This window comes from Dendrobates tinctorius, unplaced genomic scaffold (genome assembly GCF_039654945.1).
Source record: "Dendrobates tinctorius isolate UK_male_01 unplaced genomic scaffold, ASM3965494v1 ptg000046l, whole genome shotgun sequence".
In the NCBI taxonomy this organism is placed as follows: Eukaryota; Metazoa; Chordata; class Amphibia; order Anura; family Dendrobatidae; genus Dendrobates; species Dendrobates tinctorius.
In genome coordinates, this window is record NW_027361714.1 from 4,506,569 (window position 1) to 4,527,770 (window position 21,202).

At 53.2% G+C, this 21,202-nt stretch overlaps 1 protein-coding gene across 1 annotated transcript in view; it reads right to left on the reverse strand.

The window, feature by feature from the left end:
• Positions 1-3,338, reverse strand: part of HIVEP2 (HIVEP zinc finger 2) — a 261,592-nt gene extending 258,254 nt beyond the window's left edge. Inside the window, exon 1 of the mRNA XM_073575665.1 lies at positions 2,684-3,338. The gene's annotated coding sequence lies outside the window, so the exon portion shown is untranslated. The remainder of the gene's footprint in view (positions 1-2,683) is intronic.
• Positions 3,339-21,202: the final 17,864 nt, after the last annotated feature.

Genomic DNA, 21,202 nt, shown 5'->3' on the forward strand with positions numbered 1-21,202 from the left:
ATCACTCTCTCCCTGCAGGGTAATGCTCTGCAAGAAAAGAAAGCAGGAAAGAGGGAGAACATCTGGCCTGATGGCAGGCAGAGCCCCTTGTTAACCCCCTTCCTGTGACTATTACACGTCATGGAACATTCCCGGAACGGGCCAATGTTCCACCCACTCCTGAGAACACACAGGCATCCGAAGACACAGGGAACATAGACCCAGACAGCGAAGGTCTGGGGCTGAATGGATGGGAAGGTGTGTGTGTGTTACCCCCAGACACAGCCCTGCAGGACCCTGCACCCACAGATCTGCAATGGGAAGAAGAGCAGCAGGACCGACACTCCTAACGGGAAATTCTCTCTTTATTATTATCAGTCACTCTCTATGTGAAAGCTATTGATCCCTGTTATCAGCCAATGGAGGGGAAATACAGTGATCCACAATGGAAGCCTGGAACAAAAATGGCTTCCCCACAATCCTCCCTTTATCTAGTGCATCCCCAGTTCTGAGACCCCCAGAGACGCTGATCTACAGATATGTGAAGTATGTTTTACAGGCTATAGAGTAAATGTGGACACGGGGTTCAAGTTTCCAGATAGACAGACAGACAGACGAGCATGAATATTTCAGCAGCTCACAGGACATGGACAACAAAAACAGACTAGTAATAGTAGCCGGATGTCACTGCATGGTCAGATGGCAGAAAGCTGTGTATGCGGGCACAGTGGCACACAGACAGGGCATTCCTGGCAAGGGGGCATCACTGGACGACACTGAGAGACAATCGCACCATGTACCCGGCCAACAGTGTGAATGTGGCCCAGCAGAAACTGCACAGGTGACAGGTCCCATATGGCTGCCATATCAGGAAAAACATACATATGTATAACCTATGGCTTATAGCTGTATACAGAGACAGGATATATATATATATATATATATATATACATACACCCCCTGTGTATTCCCATATATAAGACACAGGACAGAGCTGATGCCCCTCTCTGCCATGTGCATGTATGTATGTGTGTACACAGGATAGATACACCCTGTGTATTCCCTTTATAGTCTGTATATACATATATGACATAGGATAGAGCTGATGCCCTGCTCTGCCATGTGCATGTATGTATGTGTGTACACAGGATAGATACACCCTGTGTATTCCCTTTATAGTCTGTATATACATATATGACATAGGATAGAGCTGATGCCCTGCTCTGCCATGTGCATGTATGTATGTGTGTACACAGGATAGATACACCCTGTGTATTCCCTTTATAGTCTGTATATACATATATGACATAGGATAGAGCTGATGCCCTGCTCTGCCATGTGCATGTATGTATGTGTGTACACAGGATAGATACACCCTGTGTATACCTTTTATAGTCTGTATATACATATATGACATAGGATAGAGCTGTTGCCCTGCTCTGCCATGTGCATGTATGTATGTGTGTACACAGGATAGATACACCCTGTGTATTCCCATATATATGACATAGGATAGAGCTGATGCCCTGCGCTGACATGTGCATGTATGTATGTGTGTACACAGGATAGATACACCCTGTGTATTCCCTTTATAGTCTGTATATACATATATGACATAGGATAGAGATGTTGCCCTGCTCTGCCATGTGTATGTATGTGTGTACACAGGATAGATATATACACCCTGTGTATTCCCTTTATAGTCTGTAGATACATATATGACATAGGATAGAGATGTTGCCCTGCTCTACCATGTGCATGTATGTGTGTACACAGGATAGATATATACACCCTGTGTATTCCCTTTATAGTCTGTATATACATATATGACATAGGATAGAGCTGTTGCCCTGCTCTGCCATGTGTATATATATTAGCGAGAGAGAGAATACAGAGGGTCACTCCATGGCAGTGGGCATCATGCCACACAGACTGCAACACATGATGCCCGGAGTGCCTATATGGGTCCTTTCTTTAGCCGGAGAGGGGAAGGAAACCTTAAATAGACGGAGCCCAGGCGGTGGCAGACCTGTGCCCCCTCTCCCCCTGACTGCTGTCATTAGGAGCCATACACATTCCTGTGGATATGACGCCAACCTCTCCATAATCTGCATACATTCCCAGCCTGGGTATTCCCCACATTTCCCAATTGCACAGGAGCCCCCCCTATAGGCACAGGGAGGGGGTGGGCATACGACTAGTCTCTATACTGGGCTTCCTATTTTTTAGTGGCATCCATGTCCTTGGCACCGCAGTGACTGCAGTGGGGGAGGTGGTGAGGCTGGCATCCTATGCCAGTATTACTCACAGTGATATGGGGACAGCACCCATAGACCCCTGATAAAGCAGGCTGGCATGTGACCATATGCCCTCATGGGGTGCCAGCTGTCCATGGCACCAGTACACTGCCAGCATCCTCATCTGTCCCAATACTAATGATGTGCCCTGCTCTCCCCCATGCCCTGTGCACATGGGCACAGGGTAACCACTGAGGGGGGCTTTCCTCCAATCCCAGGGCTCTGTGAGGGGATCACCCAGCACATAGAGGGGATGCCAGGGCACAATAGTGATCATTGCCAAGGCAACAGGCAAACGGCTCTAGCGCCCAGCTCCATGCCACCCATCACACACCCAGCAAGGAGTGATGACAGGTGGGGGGACACAGACCTGATAGCATGCACATGCGGGGGCTGCAGCCACTCACCGGATCGGAGGCTCAGACGGTCACCGTCACCATGCCAGCGTTGTGGGCACCACACTAATAATCCCGGGCACATCCTCCATGAGTAACAAGTCGCCGCTGCTGCTGCCCCCTCCTCCTGCCACCACTGACAGCCGGGGAGAGGCTCCGCTCCTTCCTGTCACTGGCAGCTATGTGTGGGCATGATGTGTGCTGGCCAGGGGGTAAGGCAGAGTTCACACGAGGAGGAGGAGGGGAGAGGAGGAGGGGGGATCCCTGGGAACACTCAGCCTGGCACAGCAGCTGGCACAGTACCTGTCACACCGAGGAGGGGGCAGGAAGCGGAGTCGGGAGGGACGGGAGCGTGGAGCGTCCCCTGGTTGTCCCTGTCATGGCAGCACAGGTTGCCCTCAGTGTGCCGGTGCTGCCCTCTGCATTAGTGAGCTGCTTCTTCTTCAGAGGAGGAGGAGGAGGATTGCTGCCTCAGGTGGCGAGCGCTGCACAGTAATGTCTGCTGAGCCGGAGTGTGAGGGCAGAGGCGGCTCCGGTGCGGGCAGACACCACGGTGATTCCTGGCACCGCTTCCCAGAACACAACTACAGGGGCGAAGAGAGCGGAGAGCGGGGACGAGAGCGCGGCCAGTGACGTCATCGGATCCCCCAGCGCGTCCCGGGGAGAGGAGGAACCAGGCACAGAGCGCAGAGCGGCACTGACTGCACTGACAGCACGGGAGGCACTGACAGCACGGGAGGCACTGACAGCACAGGGGGCACTGACAGCACAGGAGACACTGACAGCACAGGCGGCACTGACAGCACGGGGGGCACTGACAGCACGGGGGGCACTGACAGCACGGGGGGCACTGACAGCACGGGGGGCACTGACAGCACAGGAGACACTGACAGCACAGGCGGCACTGACAGCACGGGGGGCACTGACAGCACGGGGGACACTGACAGCACAGGAGGCACTGACAGTACAGGGGGCACTGACAGCACAGGAGACACTGACAGCACAGGCGGCACTGACAGAACGGGGGGCACTGACAGCACGGGGGGCACTGACAGCACAGGAGGCACTGACAGTACAGGGGGCACTGACAGCACGGGGGGCACTGACAGCACAGGAGGCACTGACAGTACAGGGGGCACTGACAGCACGGGGGGCACTGACAGTACAGGGGGCACTGACAGCACGGGGGGCACTGACAGCACAGGAGGCACTGACAGCACAGGAGGCACTGACAGTACAGGGGGCACTGACAGCACGGGGGGCACTGACAGCACAGGAGGCACTGACAGCACGGGGGGCACTGACAGCACAGGAGGCACTGACAGCACAGGAGGCACTGACAGCACAGGAGGCACTGACAGCACGGGGGGCACTGACAGCACGGGGGCACTGACAGCACAGGGGGCACTGACAGCACAGGGGGCACTGACAACACGGGGGGCACTGACAGTACAGGGGGCACTGACAGCACGGGGGGCACTGACAGTACAGGGGGCACTGACAGCACAGGAGGCACTGACAGCACGGGGGGCACTGACAGCACGGGGGCACTGACAGCACAGGGGGCACTGACAGCACAGGGGGCACTGACAACACGGGGGGCACTGACAGTACAGGGGGCACTGACAGCACGGGGGGCACTGACAGTACAGGGGGCACTGACAGCACGGGGGGCACTGACAGCACGGGGGGCACTGACAGCACAGGAGACACTGACAGTACAGGGGGCACTGACAGCACGGGGGGCACTGACAGCACAGGAGACACTGACAGTACAGGGGGCACTGACAGCACGGGGGGCACTGACAGCACAGGGGGCACTGACAGTACAGGGGGCACTGACAGCACAGGAGACACTGACAACACAGGGGGCACTGACAGGACGGGAAGCACTGACAGCACAGGAGACACTGACAGTACAGGGGGCACTGACAGCACGGTGGGCACTGACAGCACAGGGGGCACTGACAGTACAGGGGGCACTGACAGCACAGGAGACACTGACAGCACAGGGGGCACTGACAGCACGGGGGGCACTGACAGCACGGGGGGCACTGACAGCACGGGAGACACTGACAGCACGGGAGGCACTGACAGCACGGGAGGCACTGACAGCACAGGAGGCACTGACAGGACGGGATGCACTGACAGCACAGGAGGCACTGACAGGACGGGAGGCACTGACAGCACCGGAGACACAGACAGCACGGGAGGCACTGACAGCACAGGAGGCACTGACAGGACGGGAGGCACTGACAGCACAGGAGGCACTGACAGGACGGGAGGCACTGACAGCACGGGGGGCACTGACAGCACGGGGGGCACTGACAGCACGGGAGGCACTGACAGCACGGGGGGCACTGACAGCACGGGAGGCACTGACAGCACGGGAGACACTGACAGCACTGACAGCACGGGAGGCACTGACAGCACGGGAGACACTGACAGCACTGACAGCACGGGAGGCACTGACAGCACGGGAGGCACTGACAGGACGGGAGGCACTGACAGCACGGGAGGCACTGACAGCACAGGAGGCACTGACAGCACAGGAGGCACTGACAGGACGGGAGGCACTGACAGCACAGGAGGCACTGACAGGACGGGAGGCACTGACAGCACGGAAGGCACTGACAGCACGGGAGGCACTGACAGCACAGGAGACACTGACAGCACGGGAGGCACTGACTGCATGGGAGGCACTGACAGCACGGGAGGCCCTGACAGCACGGGAGGCCCTGACAGCACAGGAGGCACATACAGCATGGAGACACTGACAGCACTGACAGCACTGACAGCACAGGAGGCACTGACAGGACAGGAGGCACTAACAGCACAGGAGACACTGACAGCACGGGAGGCACTGACAGCACGGGAGGCACTGACAGCACGGGAGGCACTGACAGTACGGGAGGCACTGACAGCACGGGAGGCACTGACAGCACAGGAGACACTGACAGGACGAGAGGCACTGACAGCACAGGAGGCACTGACAGCACAGGAGGCACTGACAGGACGGGAGGCACTGACAGCACAGGAGGCACTGACAGGACGGGAGGCACTGACAGCACGGAAGGCACTGACAGCACGGGAGGCACTGACAGCACGGGAGGCACTGACTGCATGGGAGGCACTGACAGCACGGGAGGCCCTGACAGCACGGGAGGCCCTGACAGCACAGGAGGCACATACAGCATGGAGACACTGACAGCACTGACAGCACAGGAGGCACTGACAGGACGTGAGGCACTAACAGCACAGGAGACACTGACAGCACGGGAGGCACTGACAGCACAGGAGGCACTGACAGCACGGGAGGCACTGACAGTACAGGAGGCACTGACAGCACAGGAGGCACTGACAGCACGGGAGGCACTGACAGCACAGGAGACACTGACAGGACGGGAGGCACTGACAGCACAGGAGGCACTGACAGCACAGGAGGCACTGACAGGACAGGATGCACTGACATCAAAGGAGACACTGACAGCACAGGAGGCACTGACAGCACAGGAGAAACTGACAGCACAGGAGACACTGACAGCACAGGAGGCACTGTATGGGAGGCACTGACAGCACGGGAGGCACTGACAGGACAGGAGGCACTGACAGCACGGGAGGCACTGACAGGACAGGATGCATTGACAGCACAGGAGACACTGACAGCACATGAGACACTAACAGCACAGGAGGCACTGCACGGACGCACTGACAGCACAGGAGGCACTGCATGGGAGGCACTGACAGCACAGGAGGCACTAACAGCACAGGAGGCACTGACAGGACGGGAGGCACTGACAGCACAGGAGGCACTGACAGGACGGGAGGCACTGACAGCACGGAAGGCACTGACAGCACGGGAGGCACTGACAGCACGGGAGGCCCTGACAGCACGGGAGGCCCTGACAGCACAGGAGGCACTGACAGCATGGAGACACTGACAGCACTGACAGCACTGACAGCACAGGAGGCACTGACAGGACGGGAGGCACTAACAGCACAGGAGACACTGACAGCACGGGAGGCACTGACAGCACAGGAGGCACTGACAGCACGGGAGGCACTGACAGTACAGGAGGCACTGACAGCACGGGAGGCACTGACAGCACGGGAGGCACTGACAGCACGGGAGGCACTGACAGCACAGGAGACACTGACAGCACAGGAGGCACTGACAGGACGGGAGGCACTGACAGCACAGGAGTCACTGACAGCACAGGAGTCACTGACAGCACAGGAGACACTGACAGCACAGGAGGCACTGACAGGACAGGATGCACTGACATCAAAGGAGACACTGACAGCACAGGAGGCACTGACAGCACAGGAGAAACTGACAGCACAGGAGACACTGACAGCACAGGAGGCACTGTATGGGAGGCACTGACAGCACGGGAGGCACTGACAGGACAGGAGGCACTGACAGCATGGGAGGCACTGACAGGACAGGATGCATTGACAGCACAGGAGACACTGACAGCACAGGAGACACTAACAGCACAGGAGGCACTGCACGGACGCACTGACAGCACAGGAGGCACTGCATGGGAGGCACTGACAGCACAGGAGGCACTGACAGCACAGGAGACACTGACAGCACAGGAAGCACTGACAGCACAGGAGGCACTGTATGGGAGGCACTGACACCACGGGAGGCACTGACAGGACAGGAGACACTGACAGCACAGGAGGCACTGACAGCACAGGAGGCACTGCACGGGAGGCACTGACACCACAGGAGGCACTGACATCACAGGAGACACTGACAGCACAGGAGGCACTGCACGGGAGGCACTGACACCACAGGAGGCACTGACATCACAGGAGACACTGACAGCACAGGAGGCACTGCACGGGAGGCACTGACAGGACAGGAGGCACTGACAGCACGGGAGGCACTGACACCACAGGAGGCACTGACAGCACGGGAGGCACTGACAGCACAGGAGTAACTGACAGCACGGGAGGCACTGACAGCACAGGAGTAACTGACAGCACAGGAGGCACTGACACCACAGAAGACACTGAGAGCAGAGCGGCACAAGAGGCACTGATGGCACAGGAGACACTGACAGCACAGAAGACACTGAGAGCAGAGTGGCACAGGAGACACTGACAGCACAGGAGGCACTGACAGTGTAAGGGGAGGCCAGGACTGTAGTCGTGACCAGAGACACTGAAGCATCTATGTCCAGTCCTTCCCCTACAGAAAACTGTATTCTTCTACTCAGCGTCTCCAGGTTCAGTTCTCCCCTGGGCACTTCCCAGGCGACCCCCAGTAATGGAGACACAGTCCAGGATAAGTTGAACATTCTCTTTACTTAATACTTCACACATTACATCCACAGTTGGCACATCATGGAATTCACTTGTTTCCTCATCTTTCTGCTTTGCTGTCGCTTCTGTGCAGCACACGCCCGGACTGGACCGTCCTAGACTGCTCCCCAGTTCCTTCCTGGCCTAACCTCGCCATGATGATAATTCCTTCTGCCTGTTTCGCCCCAGACTCGAAATCATCAGTCACTGGGCTTGGTTGCCTCTGGTAAAGCATTCAGCCCATCTGTACTGTTCTCGTCGATGCTGCAACTTCCTTCATCTCCTCAGTCCAACCGACTCCTGCCCTAAAGGCATCCGCCCAGGCGATGAGTCGCTACATCTTATAAACATCAATACATGGAAAACAATTAGAGGAAGGGAAGCAAGGAGGTAATTCTATCTCACCCCCATACAACAGCACAGGAGGCACTGACAGCACAGGTGTCACTGACAGCACAGGAGGCACTGACAGCAGAGTGGCACTGACAGCACAGGAGGCACTGACACTCCGGGTGGCACTGACAGCACAAGCGGCACTGACAGCACAGGAGGCACTGACAGCACAGGCGGCATTGACAGCATAGGAGGCACTGACAGCACAGGTGGCACTGACAGCATGGGCGGCTCTGACAGCAGAGCGGCAATAACAGCCGTGACAGCACGGGCAGCACAGGAGGAACTGACGACATTCACAACACAGGCAGCACTGACAGGACAGGAGGTAGTGAGAGCACGGGCAGCACTGACAGCATGGGTGGTAATGACAGCACAGGCGGCACTGACAGCACAAATGGCACTAACAGTACAGGCGGCACTAACAACACAAGCAGCAGTGACAGCACGGTGGCACTGACAGCACAGGCGGCACTGACAGCACAAGCGGCACTGACAGCACAGGAGGCACTGAAAGCAGAGCAGCACTGACAGCACATGAGGCACTGATGGCACAGACAGCTCAGGCAGCACTTACAGCACAGGCAGCACTAACAGCACAGGAGGCACTGACAGGACGGGTGGCACGGCCAGCACTAGCGGCACTGATAGCACGGGCTGCACTGACAGCACAGGAGGCATTGACAACAGATCGGCACTGACAGCACGGGCGGCACTGACTGCACAGGCAGCACTTACAGCATAGGAGGCACTGACAGCAGAGCGGCATTGACGACACTGACAGCACAAGCGGCATTGACAGCACGGGTGGCACTGACAGCACTAGTGGCACTGACAGCACAGGAGGCACTGACACTCCGGGTGGCACTGACAGCACAAGCGGCACTGACAGCACAAGCGGCACTGACAGCACAGGAGGCACTGACAGCACAGGCGGCATTGACAGCATAGGAGGCACTGACAGCACAGGTGGCACTGACAGCAGAGCGGCAATGACAGCCATGACAGCACGGGCAGCACAAGAGGAACTGACGGCACTCACAACACAGGCGGCACTGACAGGACAGGAGGTAGTGAGAGCACGGGCAGCACTGACAGCACGGGCGGCAATGACAGCACAGGCGGCACTGACAGCACAAATGGCACTAACAGTACAGGCGGCACTAACAACACAAGCAGCAGTGACAGCACAGGAAGCACTGAGAGCACAGGCAGCACTGACAGCACTAACAGCACGGTGGCACTGACAGCACAGGCGGCACTGACAGCACAAGCGCCACTGACAGCACAGGAGGCACTGAAAGCAGAGCAGCACTGACAGCACATGAGGCACTGATGGCACAGACAGCTCAGGCAGCACTTACAGCACAGGAGGCACTGACAGCACAAGCGGCACTGACAGGACAGGTGGCAAGGACAGCACTAGCGGCACTGATAGCACGGGCTGCACTGACAGCACAGGAGGCATTGACAACAGATCGGCACTGACTGCACAGGCAGCACTTACAACATAGGAGGCACTGACAGCAGAGCGGCACTGACGACACTGACAGCACAAGCGGCATTGACAGCACGGGTGGCACTGACAGCACTAGTGGCACTGACAGCACAGGACACACTGACAGCAGATCGGCACTGACAGCACGGGCAGTACTGATGCACAGAAGGCACTGACAGCACAGAAGGCACTGACAGCATGAGCAACACTGACAGCACAAGCAGCACTGATAGCACAAGCGGCACTGACAGCATGGGCGGCACTGACAGCAGAGCGGCACTGACAGTACAGGTGGCACTGACAGCAGAGCTGCACGGGCGGCACTGACAGCACACACAGCACTGACATCACACACTGCATTGACAGGTCACACCGCACTGACAGGTCACACCACATTGACAGCACACACCGCACTGACAGGTCACACCACATTGACAGGTCACACCGCACTGACAGCACTGACAGGTCACACCGCACTGACAGCACTGTCAGGTCACACCGCACTGACAGGTCACACCGCATTGACAGCACACACAGCACTGAGAGCACTGACAGGTCACACTGCACTAACAGGTCATACTGCATTGACAGCACACACTGCACTGACAGCACACCCCATCACTTGTTATTTATGTATGGAATTACCATCCCCAAACCACAGGAGGCAGAACAGCATACAGCTATCTAAGATGCAACAATATACCTTCTTTGCTGCAGTCATGAAAGAGGACCTGTCACCAGGTCAAAAGTGGCCTTTTTAATCTTATTTTGTTCCCCTTGCTCAACTGAGTATGCATGTTTTATGTTTAGTTTTGTTTTTTGGGGAGTGTGGGGGGTAAATCCGCCAGACGGCTTTAGAGATATGGGCCTTTTTATCTAGGCCTAATTTTTATGGCCTTCACCAAAGAGATGTGATGTGTCACAGGAGTCTCTGGGGGTGTCTCTTTAGGGTGCCCTACTATATTACCCTTATGAGCAATGCCCCCTTCAAAAGAACATAAAAATTAGCACCATACTAAGGGTCCATATCTCGTGAACAATATGACAAATTTAAAAATAAAACATTTATATTAAAGGCAACAGTGAGAATAAAATAAAAGCAAAAATTGGCCGCATTTTACCAGGTGAATTGTTCTCTTTACTGTCCTCATTCCTCATTTTCTTTTTTATGTCACTGAGAAATGTCTATAGCATCCCCATATAGCACCTGTAGCAAGTGTATACCATCTCTCCGCTGTATGCACACCCTGGTGCATCAATCACAATTGTTGATAGCACCAATCAAATAAGTTCCATTGATGCTGCAGTCAATAGTACAGCGGTATCCTGATGTTTTAACAGAGGAAGGGCCTGGTCTGTAAGTGCCATAAGCAAAGTCTAACAGACCATCCATAAGTCAATGTAAGGGTGCTTGTAGACAAGCATATACAGTTGTGTTAAAAAGTGTTTGCCCCCTTCCTGATTTCCTATTCTTTGCATGTTTGTCACACTTATATGTTTTAGATCACTGAACAAATTTAAATATTAGACAAAGATAACTTGTGAATTCGCTTTCTGGCCTCCCTCTGGTTATTACTGAAGGTAGTGGAGCTGGTCAGATCGATAGAGGGGTTGCGAGATCTCTTTCTGGGCTCCCTCTGGTGGTTACTGGAGGTGATGGAGCTGATCTGATTGACAGAGGCTTGCCACCTGATAATGATGATGACGATTGGAGATCTGGGGTTTCAGATTGGGATTTAAGACAGCCGACTCCCGCTATCCCTGCTGGTGATTTGCTTCCTGTTCCTCCTGAGGTCTGATTTCTCCAGCTCTGTCCCTGCATATTTAGCTAAGTGGTTTATTTGCTATTCTGTTTGCATTTGATCTGGTTTTGTCTATCTCTTCTTGGTGCGGGTCAGCCAGCTCCGGCTGGGGCTGTGCTGAATCACCGCCCATATGTTACTGCTTGTGCCAGTTTGTTTTATCCCCTGTTAGATTGGTCTCTTTTTGCTCTGCTTTCAGAATATACCAGAGTGCTGATATAGTGGGGGGCGAAGTCGTGTGACTTCAGTGTTTTTTGCATCAGACGTGTTGGACTTTTTGCAGGATTTTTTGCGTGATTGCAGACAGTGTCTTTCCTTTCCTGTCCTGTCTAGTCAGTGTGGGCCCCATCATTTTCTCAGTCTATTTTCCTGCCTGTGTTTGTGTTTTCATCTTGTCTCACCGACAATATATGGGCTATTTATTCCTTTGGGGTCTGCTCTGGGGCAGTTTAGATTTCCCCTTTCTTGCTTTAGGCTTAGTTAGCTCTCCGGCTGTGCCAAGGCGTCTAGGATCATCGTAAGTACGCTCCACGGCTACTGCTAGTTGTGTGGATAGGATCAGGGGTCTGCCATCCACTTAGGTACCAACCTCTCTGGTTTTCTGTGGCTTAGCCTGGACCTGCTCTCCTCCTCGGTGACCCATTCATAACAGAATCACCAGCCTAACTGTAAACTCTAGGGTACTCCAAAGAAGGAAAGAATTAAAAAAAATAAAAAGTGTCAGGATTTTTTTTTTTTATATTTTTTCCTCTTTTTTTCTCTGGGGCTGCAGGAGTAGATTTTTTTTTCTCTAAATGGAGACTAAGCAATTGTCTGATCATGTTGAGCAGCTCGCTGCTGAAGTGCGGGGAATTTCTGCCTATCTAGCTCAATCATCTGCTGTTGAACCAAAAATCCCTACTCCTGATGTGTTTTTTGGGGATCGGTCTAAATTTTTGAATTTTAAGAATAATTGTAAACTATTGCTTGCTTTGAAACTTAACTCATCGGGGAGCTCTGTGCAGCAGGTTAAATTTGTCATTTCCCTGCTGCGCGGCGATCCCCAGGATTGGGCCTTTTCTTTGACACCCGGAGATCCTATTCTGGCTAATGTGGAAGCGGTTTTTCAAGCCTTGGGGTTGTTGTATAATGAACTTAATGCTATTGATCAAGCTGAGAAAACCTTATTGGCATTGAATCAGGGTCAGGATTCTGCAGAGTTATATTGTCAAAAATTCCGAAAGTGGGCGGTCCTTACTAAATGGAATGACGATGCCCTAGCAGCTATCTTTCAGATGGGTTTGGCAGAAACCGTAAAAGATGTTATGGTTGGATTTCCTGTTCCCTCTGGTCTAGACGATTCCATGTCATTGGCCATTCAAATTGATCGGCGTTTACGTGAACGGAAAACTACACGAGAGGCGTTGCTGCCTTTTGAACGAATGTCTGAACCCATGCAATGTGATAGGGTTTTGTCTAGGGCACAACGTCAGGAGTTTAGAAGGCGTAATAAGCTGTGTTTTTTCTGTGGAGACGACTCTCATACTATTTCTGTCTGCCTAAACGAGAAAAGCGTTTTGCGCACACATTTGCTGTGGGCAGTGTACAGCCTAAGTTTCTTTTGGCGATTACCCTGATCTGCTCCTTGTCTACGTTTTCCGCTAAGGCTTTTGTAGATTCAGGAGCAGCTTTGAATCTGATGGATTTGGACTTTGCTAAACGTTGTGGTTTTCCCATGATACCCCTGCGGACTCCTATCCCTTTGAGGGGTATTGATGCTACTCCTTTGGCGGAGAATAAACCCGAGTTTTGGACCCAGGTGATAATGCGGGTCTCCCCGAACCACCAAGAAAATTGTAAATTTTTGGTGTTGCACAATTTGCATGATACTATTGTTCTGGGTTTTCCTTGGTTGCAAACTCATAATCCTGTTTTGGATTGGAAATCTGTGTCTGTGGTGAGTTGGGGTTGTCAGTATGTTCTTATTGACACTCCTGTTTTCTCCACCTCTCCCCAGTCTCATGATATCCCTGACTATTTGGCTGATTTTTCTGATGTATTTAGTGAGAGTAAGTCTGCGTCTTTGCCTCCTCATAGGAGTTATGACTGTGCAATTGAGTTAATGCCCGAGTGTAAATTTCCCAAGGGTTGGCTTTTCAATTTATCTGTACCCGAACATGATGCTATACGATCTTATATCTAGGAGTCGTTGGAGAAGGGTTATATTAGACCACCCCCTTCACCTTTAGGTGCTGGGGGCTTTTTTGTGGCCAAGAAAGATGGTTCATTAAGGCCATGGATTGACTATCGTTCCCTTAACAAAATCACTGTTAAATATCAGTACCCGTTACCCCTGATTTCTGATTTATTTTCCAGAGTTAAAAGTGCCTGTTGGTTTACCAAGCTTGACTTCAGGGGGGCGTATAATCTTATTCGCATCAAGCACGGGGATGAATGGAAGACGGCGTTTAATACTCCGGAGGGACATTTTGAGTACCTGGTGATGCCTTTTGGGCTCACTAATGCCCCTTCTGTCTTCCAATCTTTTATGAACGATATTTTCCGGGACTTTGTGGATAAGATTTTGATCATTTATCTTGATGATATTTTGATCTTTTCCAGTGATTGGGATTCTCATGTGGAACATGTCCGGACTGTGTTCCGGATTTTGATGGAAAATACACTGTATGTTAAGGGATCGTAGTGCCTTTGTGGTGTACAGAGGATTTCATTTTTGGGATTCATTTTGTCCCCGTCTGCTACTGAAATGGACCCGGCCAAGATACAGGCCATTTATGACTGGGTTCAGCCCACTTCTTTGAAGGCTCTCCAGAATGTCACGCTCGCGCCTTGGCTGAATGGCGGGAGCTGGGGGGTTGTGGCCCCACTGTGCCACAAACCAGACTACCCTGGAAGGGGCGTGACTACGACAGCTACCTCGGTCTTCACTGGAGCCTCTGATGGTGAGGTCAGGCTTGTGCGGCAGGTAGCTGTCGGGTGCCACTCCAGGGTGGTGTCTGGCTGTGGCTGCTGATCCCACTCGGGACAAGTCACTTGGACAGGTGTGACTAACAGGCAGGCTGATCCAGTGAAGCGAAAATGCTTGCTGCCCCACGCTTCCATCTCATCTTAGGACCTCTTCCTGGTCCCTGCCAGACCGGATTTCTACATATGGCACTTTAGCCCCTCCTGCTCATTCATACTGCCGTGATTGCTTCTTTTTCTCTTGTGCTTTAAGTGAGGATTGAAAAAGACCCGACATAGGGTCGAAACGTTACCTCAACGCACTATTCCCCTGTGGTGTCTTCAATAAAAAAATTTTTTTGCATTGAAAATCAAAATTTCCCAGAGTGCAGCTGTTTTCTCTTCACTGGATGACCATCTGGACTAAGTTCCAGGTTCAGCTTGCACCTACCTCATATCCACAGAGTGCACGCCTTGTCTGTATCACTATAACAGGCAGGCTGAGACACTGGGCAAGCAGGCACGGCTTGGAGACACAGGGCAAGCAGGCACGGCTTGGAGACACAGGGCAAGCAGGCACGGCTTGGAGACACAGGGTAAGCAGGCACGGCTTGAAGACACAGGGCAAGCAGACACGGCTTGGAGACACAGGGTAAGCAGGCACGGCTTGGAGACACAGGTCAAGCAGGCACGGCTTGGAGACACAGAGCAAGCAGGCACGGCTTGGAGACACAGGGCAAGCAGGTGTGGTGTATGAAGGAACAGGTTGGGACCTGTTCATACAAGAGGTGCAGGTATGGATACAGGCAGGAAGGAGTGAAATATGAAGGAACAGGTTTGGACCTGTTCCCACAGGAGGTGCAGGTATGGATACAGGCAGGAAGGAGTGGAATATGTTGGAACAGGTTAGGAACTGAGCCGCAGGAGTGCGGAGTAAGCTGGGCTGCAAGGGAGCCGAGCAGGCAGAGCGGCTAGGGAGCCGAGCAGGCAGAGCGGCTAGGGAGCCGAGCAGGCAGAGCGGCAAGGGAGCCGAGCAGGCAGAGCGGCTAGGGAGCCGAGCAGACAGAGCTGCAAGGGTGCAGATCCACAGACAGAGCTGCAAGGGTGCAGATGTACAGACAGAGCTGCAAGGGTGCAGATGTACAGACAGGAAGGACACAAGGAAAGACACAGCAGGGAAGGAAGCCACAGACAAGGAGAAAGGGAGACTAAGGTAGGACAGAGTACAGACAAGTTACTGGGACCAAGACTAAAGGGCCAGGATATTCAGCCTCCTGGCAGGCAGACAAGGTACAAAGCAAGACAAGAAGTATTCCTCCAGAGAAGAAGGAAATACACAGGACAGGGCCTGGCGTCCTCAGCAGCAAGATACTAACTGAGATTAGACATTGCACAGGCAATGTTTCAGTGGGTGTGGCGGAACTAAATAGTCAAGGGCTCTAGGTGATTGGTCAGGGACAGATTAGACAGGTGCACCCTGACTGCATAAGAACCAGAGAGTTCTGGCGCTGCCCCCCTATATACACATAGCCAGGAAGCATACAGGAGAGAAGAGGCACAGAGCACAGGACTGGCAGCAGACAGAATTCACAGCATGACCCGGAGCAGTGAGTAAGTTGATGTGCGGGGGATGGGAGGCCATGCAGTGACGCCAGCAGGATTGTTACAGTACCCCCCCTTTATGGCCCCTCTTCCTCAAGCCTGCCAGAATGACCAGAAGAAAGAGTACTGGACCACACACAGTCCAGGCTGACAGGGCATCCTTCAGGTGATGTGAAGTAGGCGTGCCATCCGGAATCACTGAGTGCCCAGTCTCTTGGTGCCCAACAGCTTCCAACACAGAGGGTACAAGGACTTCAGCCCGTTGTCAAAAGAAAATTTGACCTCCTCCAGGAGGGTGAGAAACGGAGATACGTAGGCCACTGTTCCAACCTCTTCATCCACCTGACACATGGAAGCTGGAGGCATACATACAGGGAGCCATTTCAGCCTGTTACCCTGAAAAAACTGGACCACATCTTCCTGGTTAAAGGATGAGTGAAGCTCTAGGTCTTGGGACCTTCACCCCTAGGCCACAGGGGAGCTGAAGGCATACACTCTGGATCCATCTTCAGCCCTTTATCCTGGGGAAGACAATCAAGAGTCAGGGGTGCTCTTGGGAGCAGAACACTGGTATAGTCGCTGGGGATGTGTGAGAAGACTGAGATCGCCTCCCCCTCTTCAGAGGCCTCCTCACACCTTGACTCGGCGACTAGCAAACCAGGCGAAGAAGACGACCTTGCTGACTGAATGCGACGCAAGGGAACCAGACACCTCTTGTCACTTGGTTGTTTCAAGTGTGGTGCCTTGCTGGGTCTCCAAACATAAATGGGCACCAGGATCTCTGGTTCAGAATGACCCATGGGCATACCAGACAGCCAATGGAAGACGAACTTCTTCGTATACAAAGCTCCGACCTGGAGCTGTAGTTGTCCTTGCAGGACTAGACTGTTCTGAAAGAGGGCTCGGCCACCTTTAGACGATGCCCACGTCGGGTTCTGAAGCTGAAGAATGGAGATCACACACAGACTCTGTATGGCTGGTGGCTCGAACACCCCAAAGCTCCCAGAAGGCAACGAAACAGTCATAGGCTTTAATGGAGAGGGAGGACTCTCACCAGGGGCAGCCTCTCCTACTGGCCCAGGGTTCGGGAGTACGGGCTTCACAGGGCAGAGGCCAGATTCCAGCTGCAACTTGGCCCGCTTCTTCTTTTTAGACCTCTTGGATCTTAAACGGGAAGCCGCATCGGCAGACTGTGGAACAGGTGATGGCTGGACGGTCATAGGTGGTTTAGACGATTCACCCACAGGTTCCTCTTGTCTGGTCTGTCTCTGGAAGCTTGGAGGGGAAGACTTTTCAAGAGCAGCTGGACGAGGCATGTCGAATACTTTACAGAAGGCCACCAGGAAGGCCCCCAGGCTCATGACGACAGGGTCCCCTGCTTCCCAAAGGGGACAGATCCATATCAAGGCATCACCAGCTAGGTAGGACATGATGTATCCCACCTTGACCCGGTCAGAGGGGAAACAAGCTGCATTCTGCAGGATGTAGTGCAGGCACTTTTTCAGGAACCCTTGGCACTCTTTGAGGTCCCCATAGAACCAAGGCGGGTCTGCTGGGTCGTGCTCTTCATAGGCCAGGAGCTGCTCATAGATAGCGTTGGAGACTATGAGTGGTTCAGAAGTCTCAACAATTAGAACCACGCAAGGCGGAACAAACTCTTCCAGTGGCTCACACTGGCAGGGAGAAAGTTCATCATGCTCTGCGAGCAGAAGGACATGGGACTCAGCGGGGACCATGGCCTGTGCAAAACTGTCACGCTTGCACCTTGGCTGAATGGCGGGAGCCGGGGGTTGTGGCCGCACTGTGCCACAAACCAGACTACCCTGGAAGGGGCATGACTACGACAGCTACCTCGGTCTTCACTGGAGCCTCTGATGGTGAGGTCAGGCTTGTGGCAGGTAGCTGTCGGGTGCCACTCCAGGGTGGTGTCTGGCTGTGGCTGTTGATCCCAGTCGGGGACAAGTCACTTGGACAGGTGTGACTAACAGGCAGGCTGAGACACTGGGCAAGCAGGCACGGCTTGGAGACACTGGGCAAGCAGGCACATCTTGGAGACACAGGGCAAGCAGGCATGGCTTGGAGACACAGGGCAAGCAGGCACGGCTTGGAGACACAGGGCAAGCAGGCACGGCTTGGAGACACAGGGCAAGCAGGCACGGCTTGGAGACACAGAGCAAGCAGGCACGGCTTGGAGACACAGGACAAGCAGGCACGGCTTGGAGACACAGGGCAAGCAGGCACGGCTTGGAGACACAGGGAAGGCAGGCACGGCTTGAAGACACAGGGCAAGCAGGTGTGGTGTATGAAGGAACAGGTTGGAACCTGTTCACACAGGAGGTGCAGGTATGGATACAGGCAGGAAGGAGTGAAATATGAAGGAACAGGTTTGGACCTGTTCACACAGGAGGTGCAGGTATGGATACAGGCAGGAAGGAGTGGAATATGTTGGGACAGGTTAGGAACTGAGCCGCAGGAGTGCGGAGTAGGCTGGGCTGCAAGGGAGCCGAGCAGGCAGAGTGGCTAGGGAGCCGAGCAGGCAGAGCGGCTAGGGAGCCGAGCAGGCAGAACGGCTATTGAGCCGAGCAGGCAGAGCGGCTAGGGAGCCGAGCAGGCAGAGCGGCAAGGGAGCCGAGCAGGCAGAGCTGCTAGGGAGCCGAGCAGGCAGAGCGGCAAGAGAGCAGAGCAGGCAGAGCTGCAAGGGAGCAGAGCAGGCAGAGCTGCAAGGGTGCAGATGCACAGACAAAGCTGCAAGGGTGCAGATGCACAGACAGAGCTGCAAGGGTGCAGATGTACAGACAGAGCTGCAAGGGTGCAGATGTACAGACAGGGAGGACACAAGGAAAGACACAGCAGGGAAGGAAGCCACAGACAAGGAGAAAGGGAGACTAAGGTAGGACAGAGTACAGACACCTAGACTAAAGGGCCAAGATATTCAGCCTCCTGGCAGGCAGACAAGGTACAAAGCAAGACAAGAAGTATTCCTCCAGAGAAGGAGGAAAAACACAGGACAGGGCCTGGCGTCCTCAGCAGCAAGATACTAACTGAGATTAGACATTGCACAGGCAATGTTTCAGTGGGTGTGGCGGAACTAAATAGTCAAGGGCTCTAGGTGATTGGTCAGGGACAGATTAGACAGGTGCACCCTGACTGCATAAGAACCAGAGAGTTCTGGTGCCGCCCCCCTATACACACATAGCCAGGAAACATACAGGAGAGCAGAGGGACAGAGCACAGGACTGGCAACAGACAGAATTCACAGCATGACCCGGAGCAGTGAGTAAGTTGATGTGCGGGGGATGGGAGCCCATGCAGTGACACCAGCAGGGTTGTTACACAGAAGATTTTGGATTTTGCTAATATCTACCGTAAATTTATAAGTAATTTTTCTGGTGTTGTTAAACCACTGAATGATTTGACCAAAAAGGGAGCTGATGTGGTGAATTTGTCTCCAGAGACAGTCTCGGCATTTCAGGAGCTTAAGCGGAGATTAACTTCTGCTCCGGTTCTACGGCAACCTGATGTCTCACTCCCATTTCAGGTGGAGGTAGATGCTTCTGAGATTGGTGCAGGAGCCGTTTTGTCACAAAAAGATCCAGTGACTTCTAAGATGAATTCCTGTGCCTTCTCCCCATCTGAACGCAACTATGATGTGGGCAATCGGGAATTGTTGGCCATGAAATGGGCATTTGAAGAGTGGAGACATTGGTTGGAGGGAGCTAGACATCAAGTTGTGGTAGTCACCGACCGCAAGAATTTGATTTATATTGAATCAGCCAAATGCTTGAATCCTAAACACGATAGGTGGGCCTTGTTTTTCATGCGTTTTAATTTTGTGGCCTCTTTTCTTTCGGGCACTAAGAATGTTAAGGCGGACGCCCTTTCTAGGAGTTTCTTTGCGGATTCTCTTGATGTGACCGGGCCTACTACTTTTCTAAATGAGGGTGTAGTTCTTTCCGCTATTTCACCTGATTTGAGACGTACCCTGGAGGAATTTAAGGAGGACAAACCTGAACGTTGCCCTATGGGAAAATTGTATGTCCCTGACCAGTGGAGGAAAAGAGTAATGTCTGAAATTCATTGCTCCGTGTTGGCTGGTCATCCAGGTATTTTTGGTACCAGAGATTTGGTGAGTCTGTCTTTTTGGTGGCCTGCCTTATCTCGTGATGTCAGGAATTTTGTGCAGTCCTGTCGGACTTGTTCTCGGCCCAAGCCCTGTTCTCGTTCTAGTGGGTTGTTGATGCCCCTGCCGGTGCCCAGGAGGCCATGGACCCATATCTCAATGGATTTTATTTCCGATCTTCCTGTGTCTCAGAGAATGACTGTTATCTGGGTGATTTGTGATAGATTTTCTAAGATGGTCCATCTTGTACCACTCCCAAAGTTGCCATCTTCTTCTGAGTTGGTGCCCTTGTTTTACAACAGGTGGTTCGGTTGCACGGGATTCCTCAGAACATTGTGTCGGACAGAGGAGTCCAGTTTGTTTCCAGATTTTGGAGAGCTTTTTGTTCCAAACTGGGAATTCAGTTATCTTTCTCCTCTGCATTTCATCCTCAGACCAATGGGCAGACTAAGAGAACAAACCAGACTTTGGAGTCCTATTTGAGATGTTTCATATCTGCTGATCAGGATGACTGGGTCTCATTTTTGCCCTTGGCCGAATTCACGCTAAACAAATAGAGCTAGTTCTGCCACTTTGATGTCGCCCTTTTTCTGTAACTTTGGGTTTCATCCTCGATTTTCTTCAGGGCAAGTGGAATCTTCAGCCTGCCCAAGTGTGGACATTGTGGTAGAGAGAATGCAGCAGATTTGGGACCAAGTGGTGGATAAGTTGTCCCACTCTCAGGAAAAAGCCCAACGGTTTTCCAGCCGGCATAGGACCATTGGTCCCCGGTTTAAAGTGGGTGATATGGTTTGGTTGTCTTCAAAGAAAATTGCTATGAAGGTTGCGTCTCCAAAATTCTAGACAAGATTCATTGG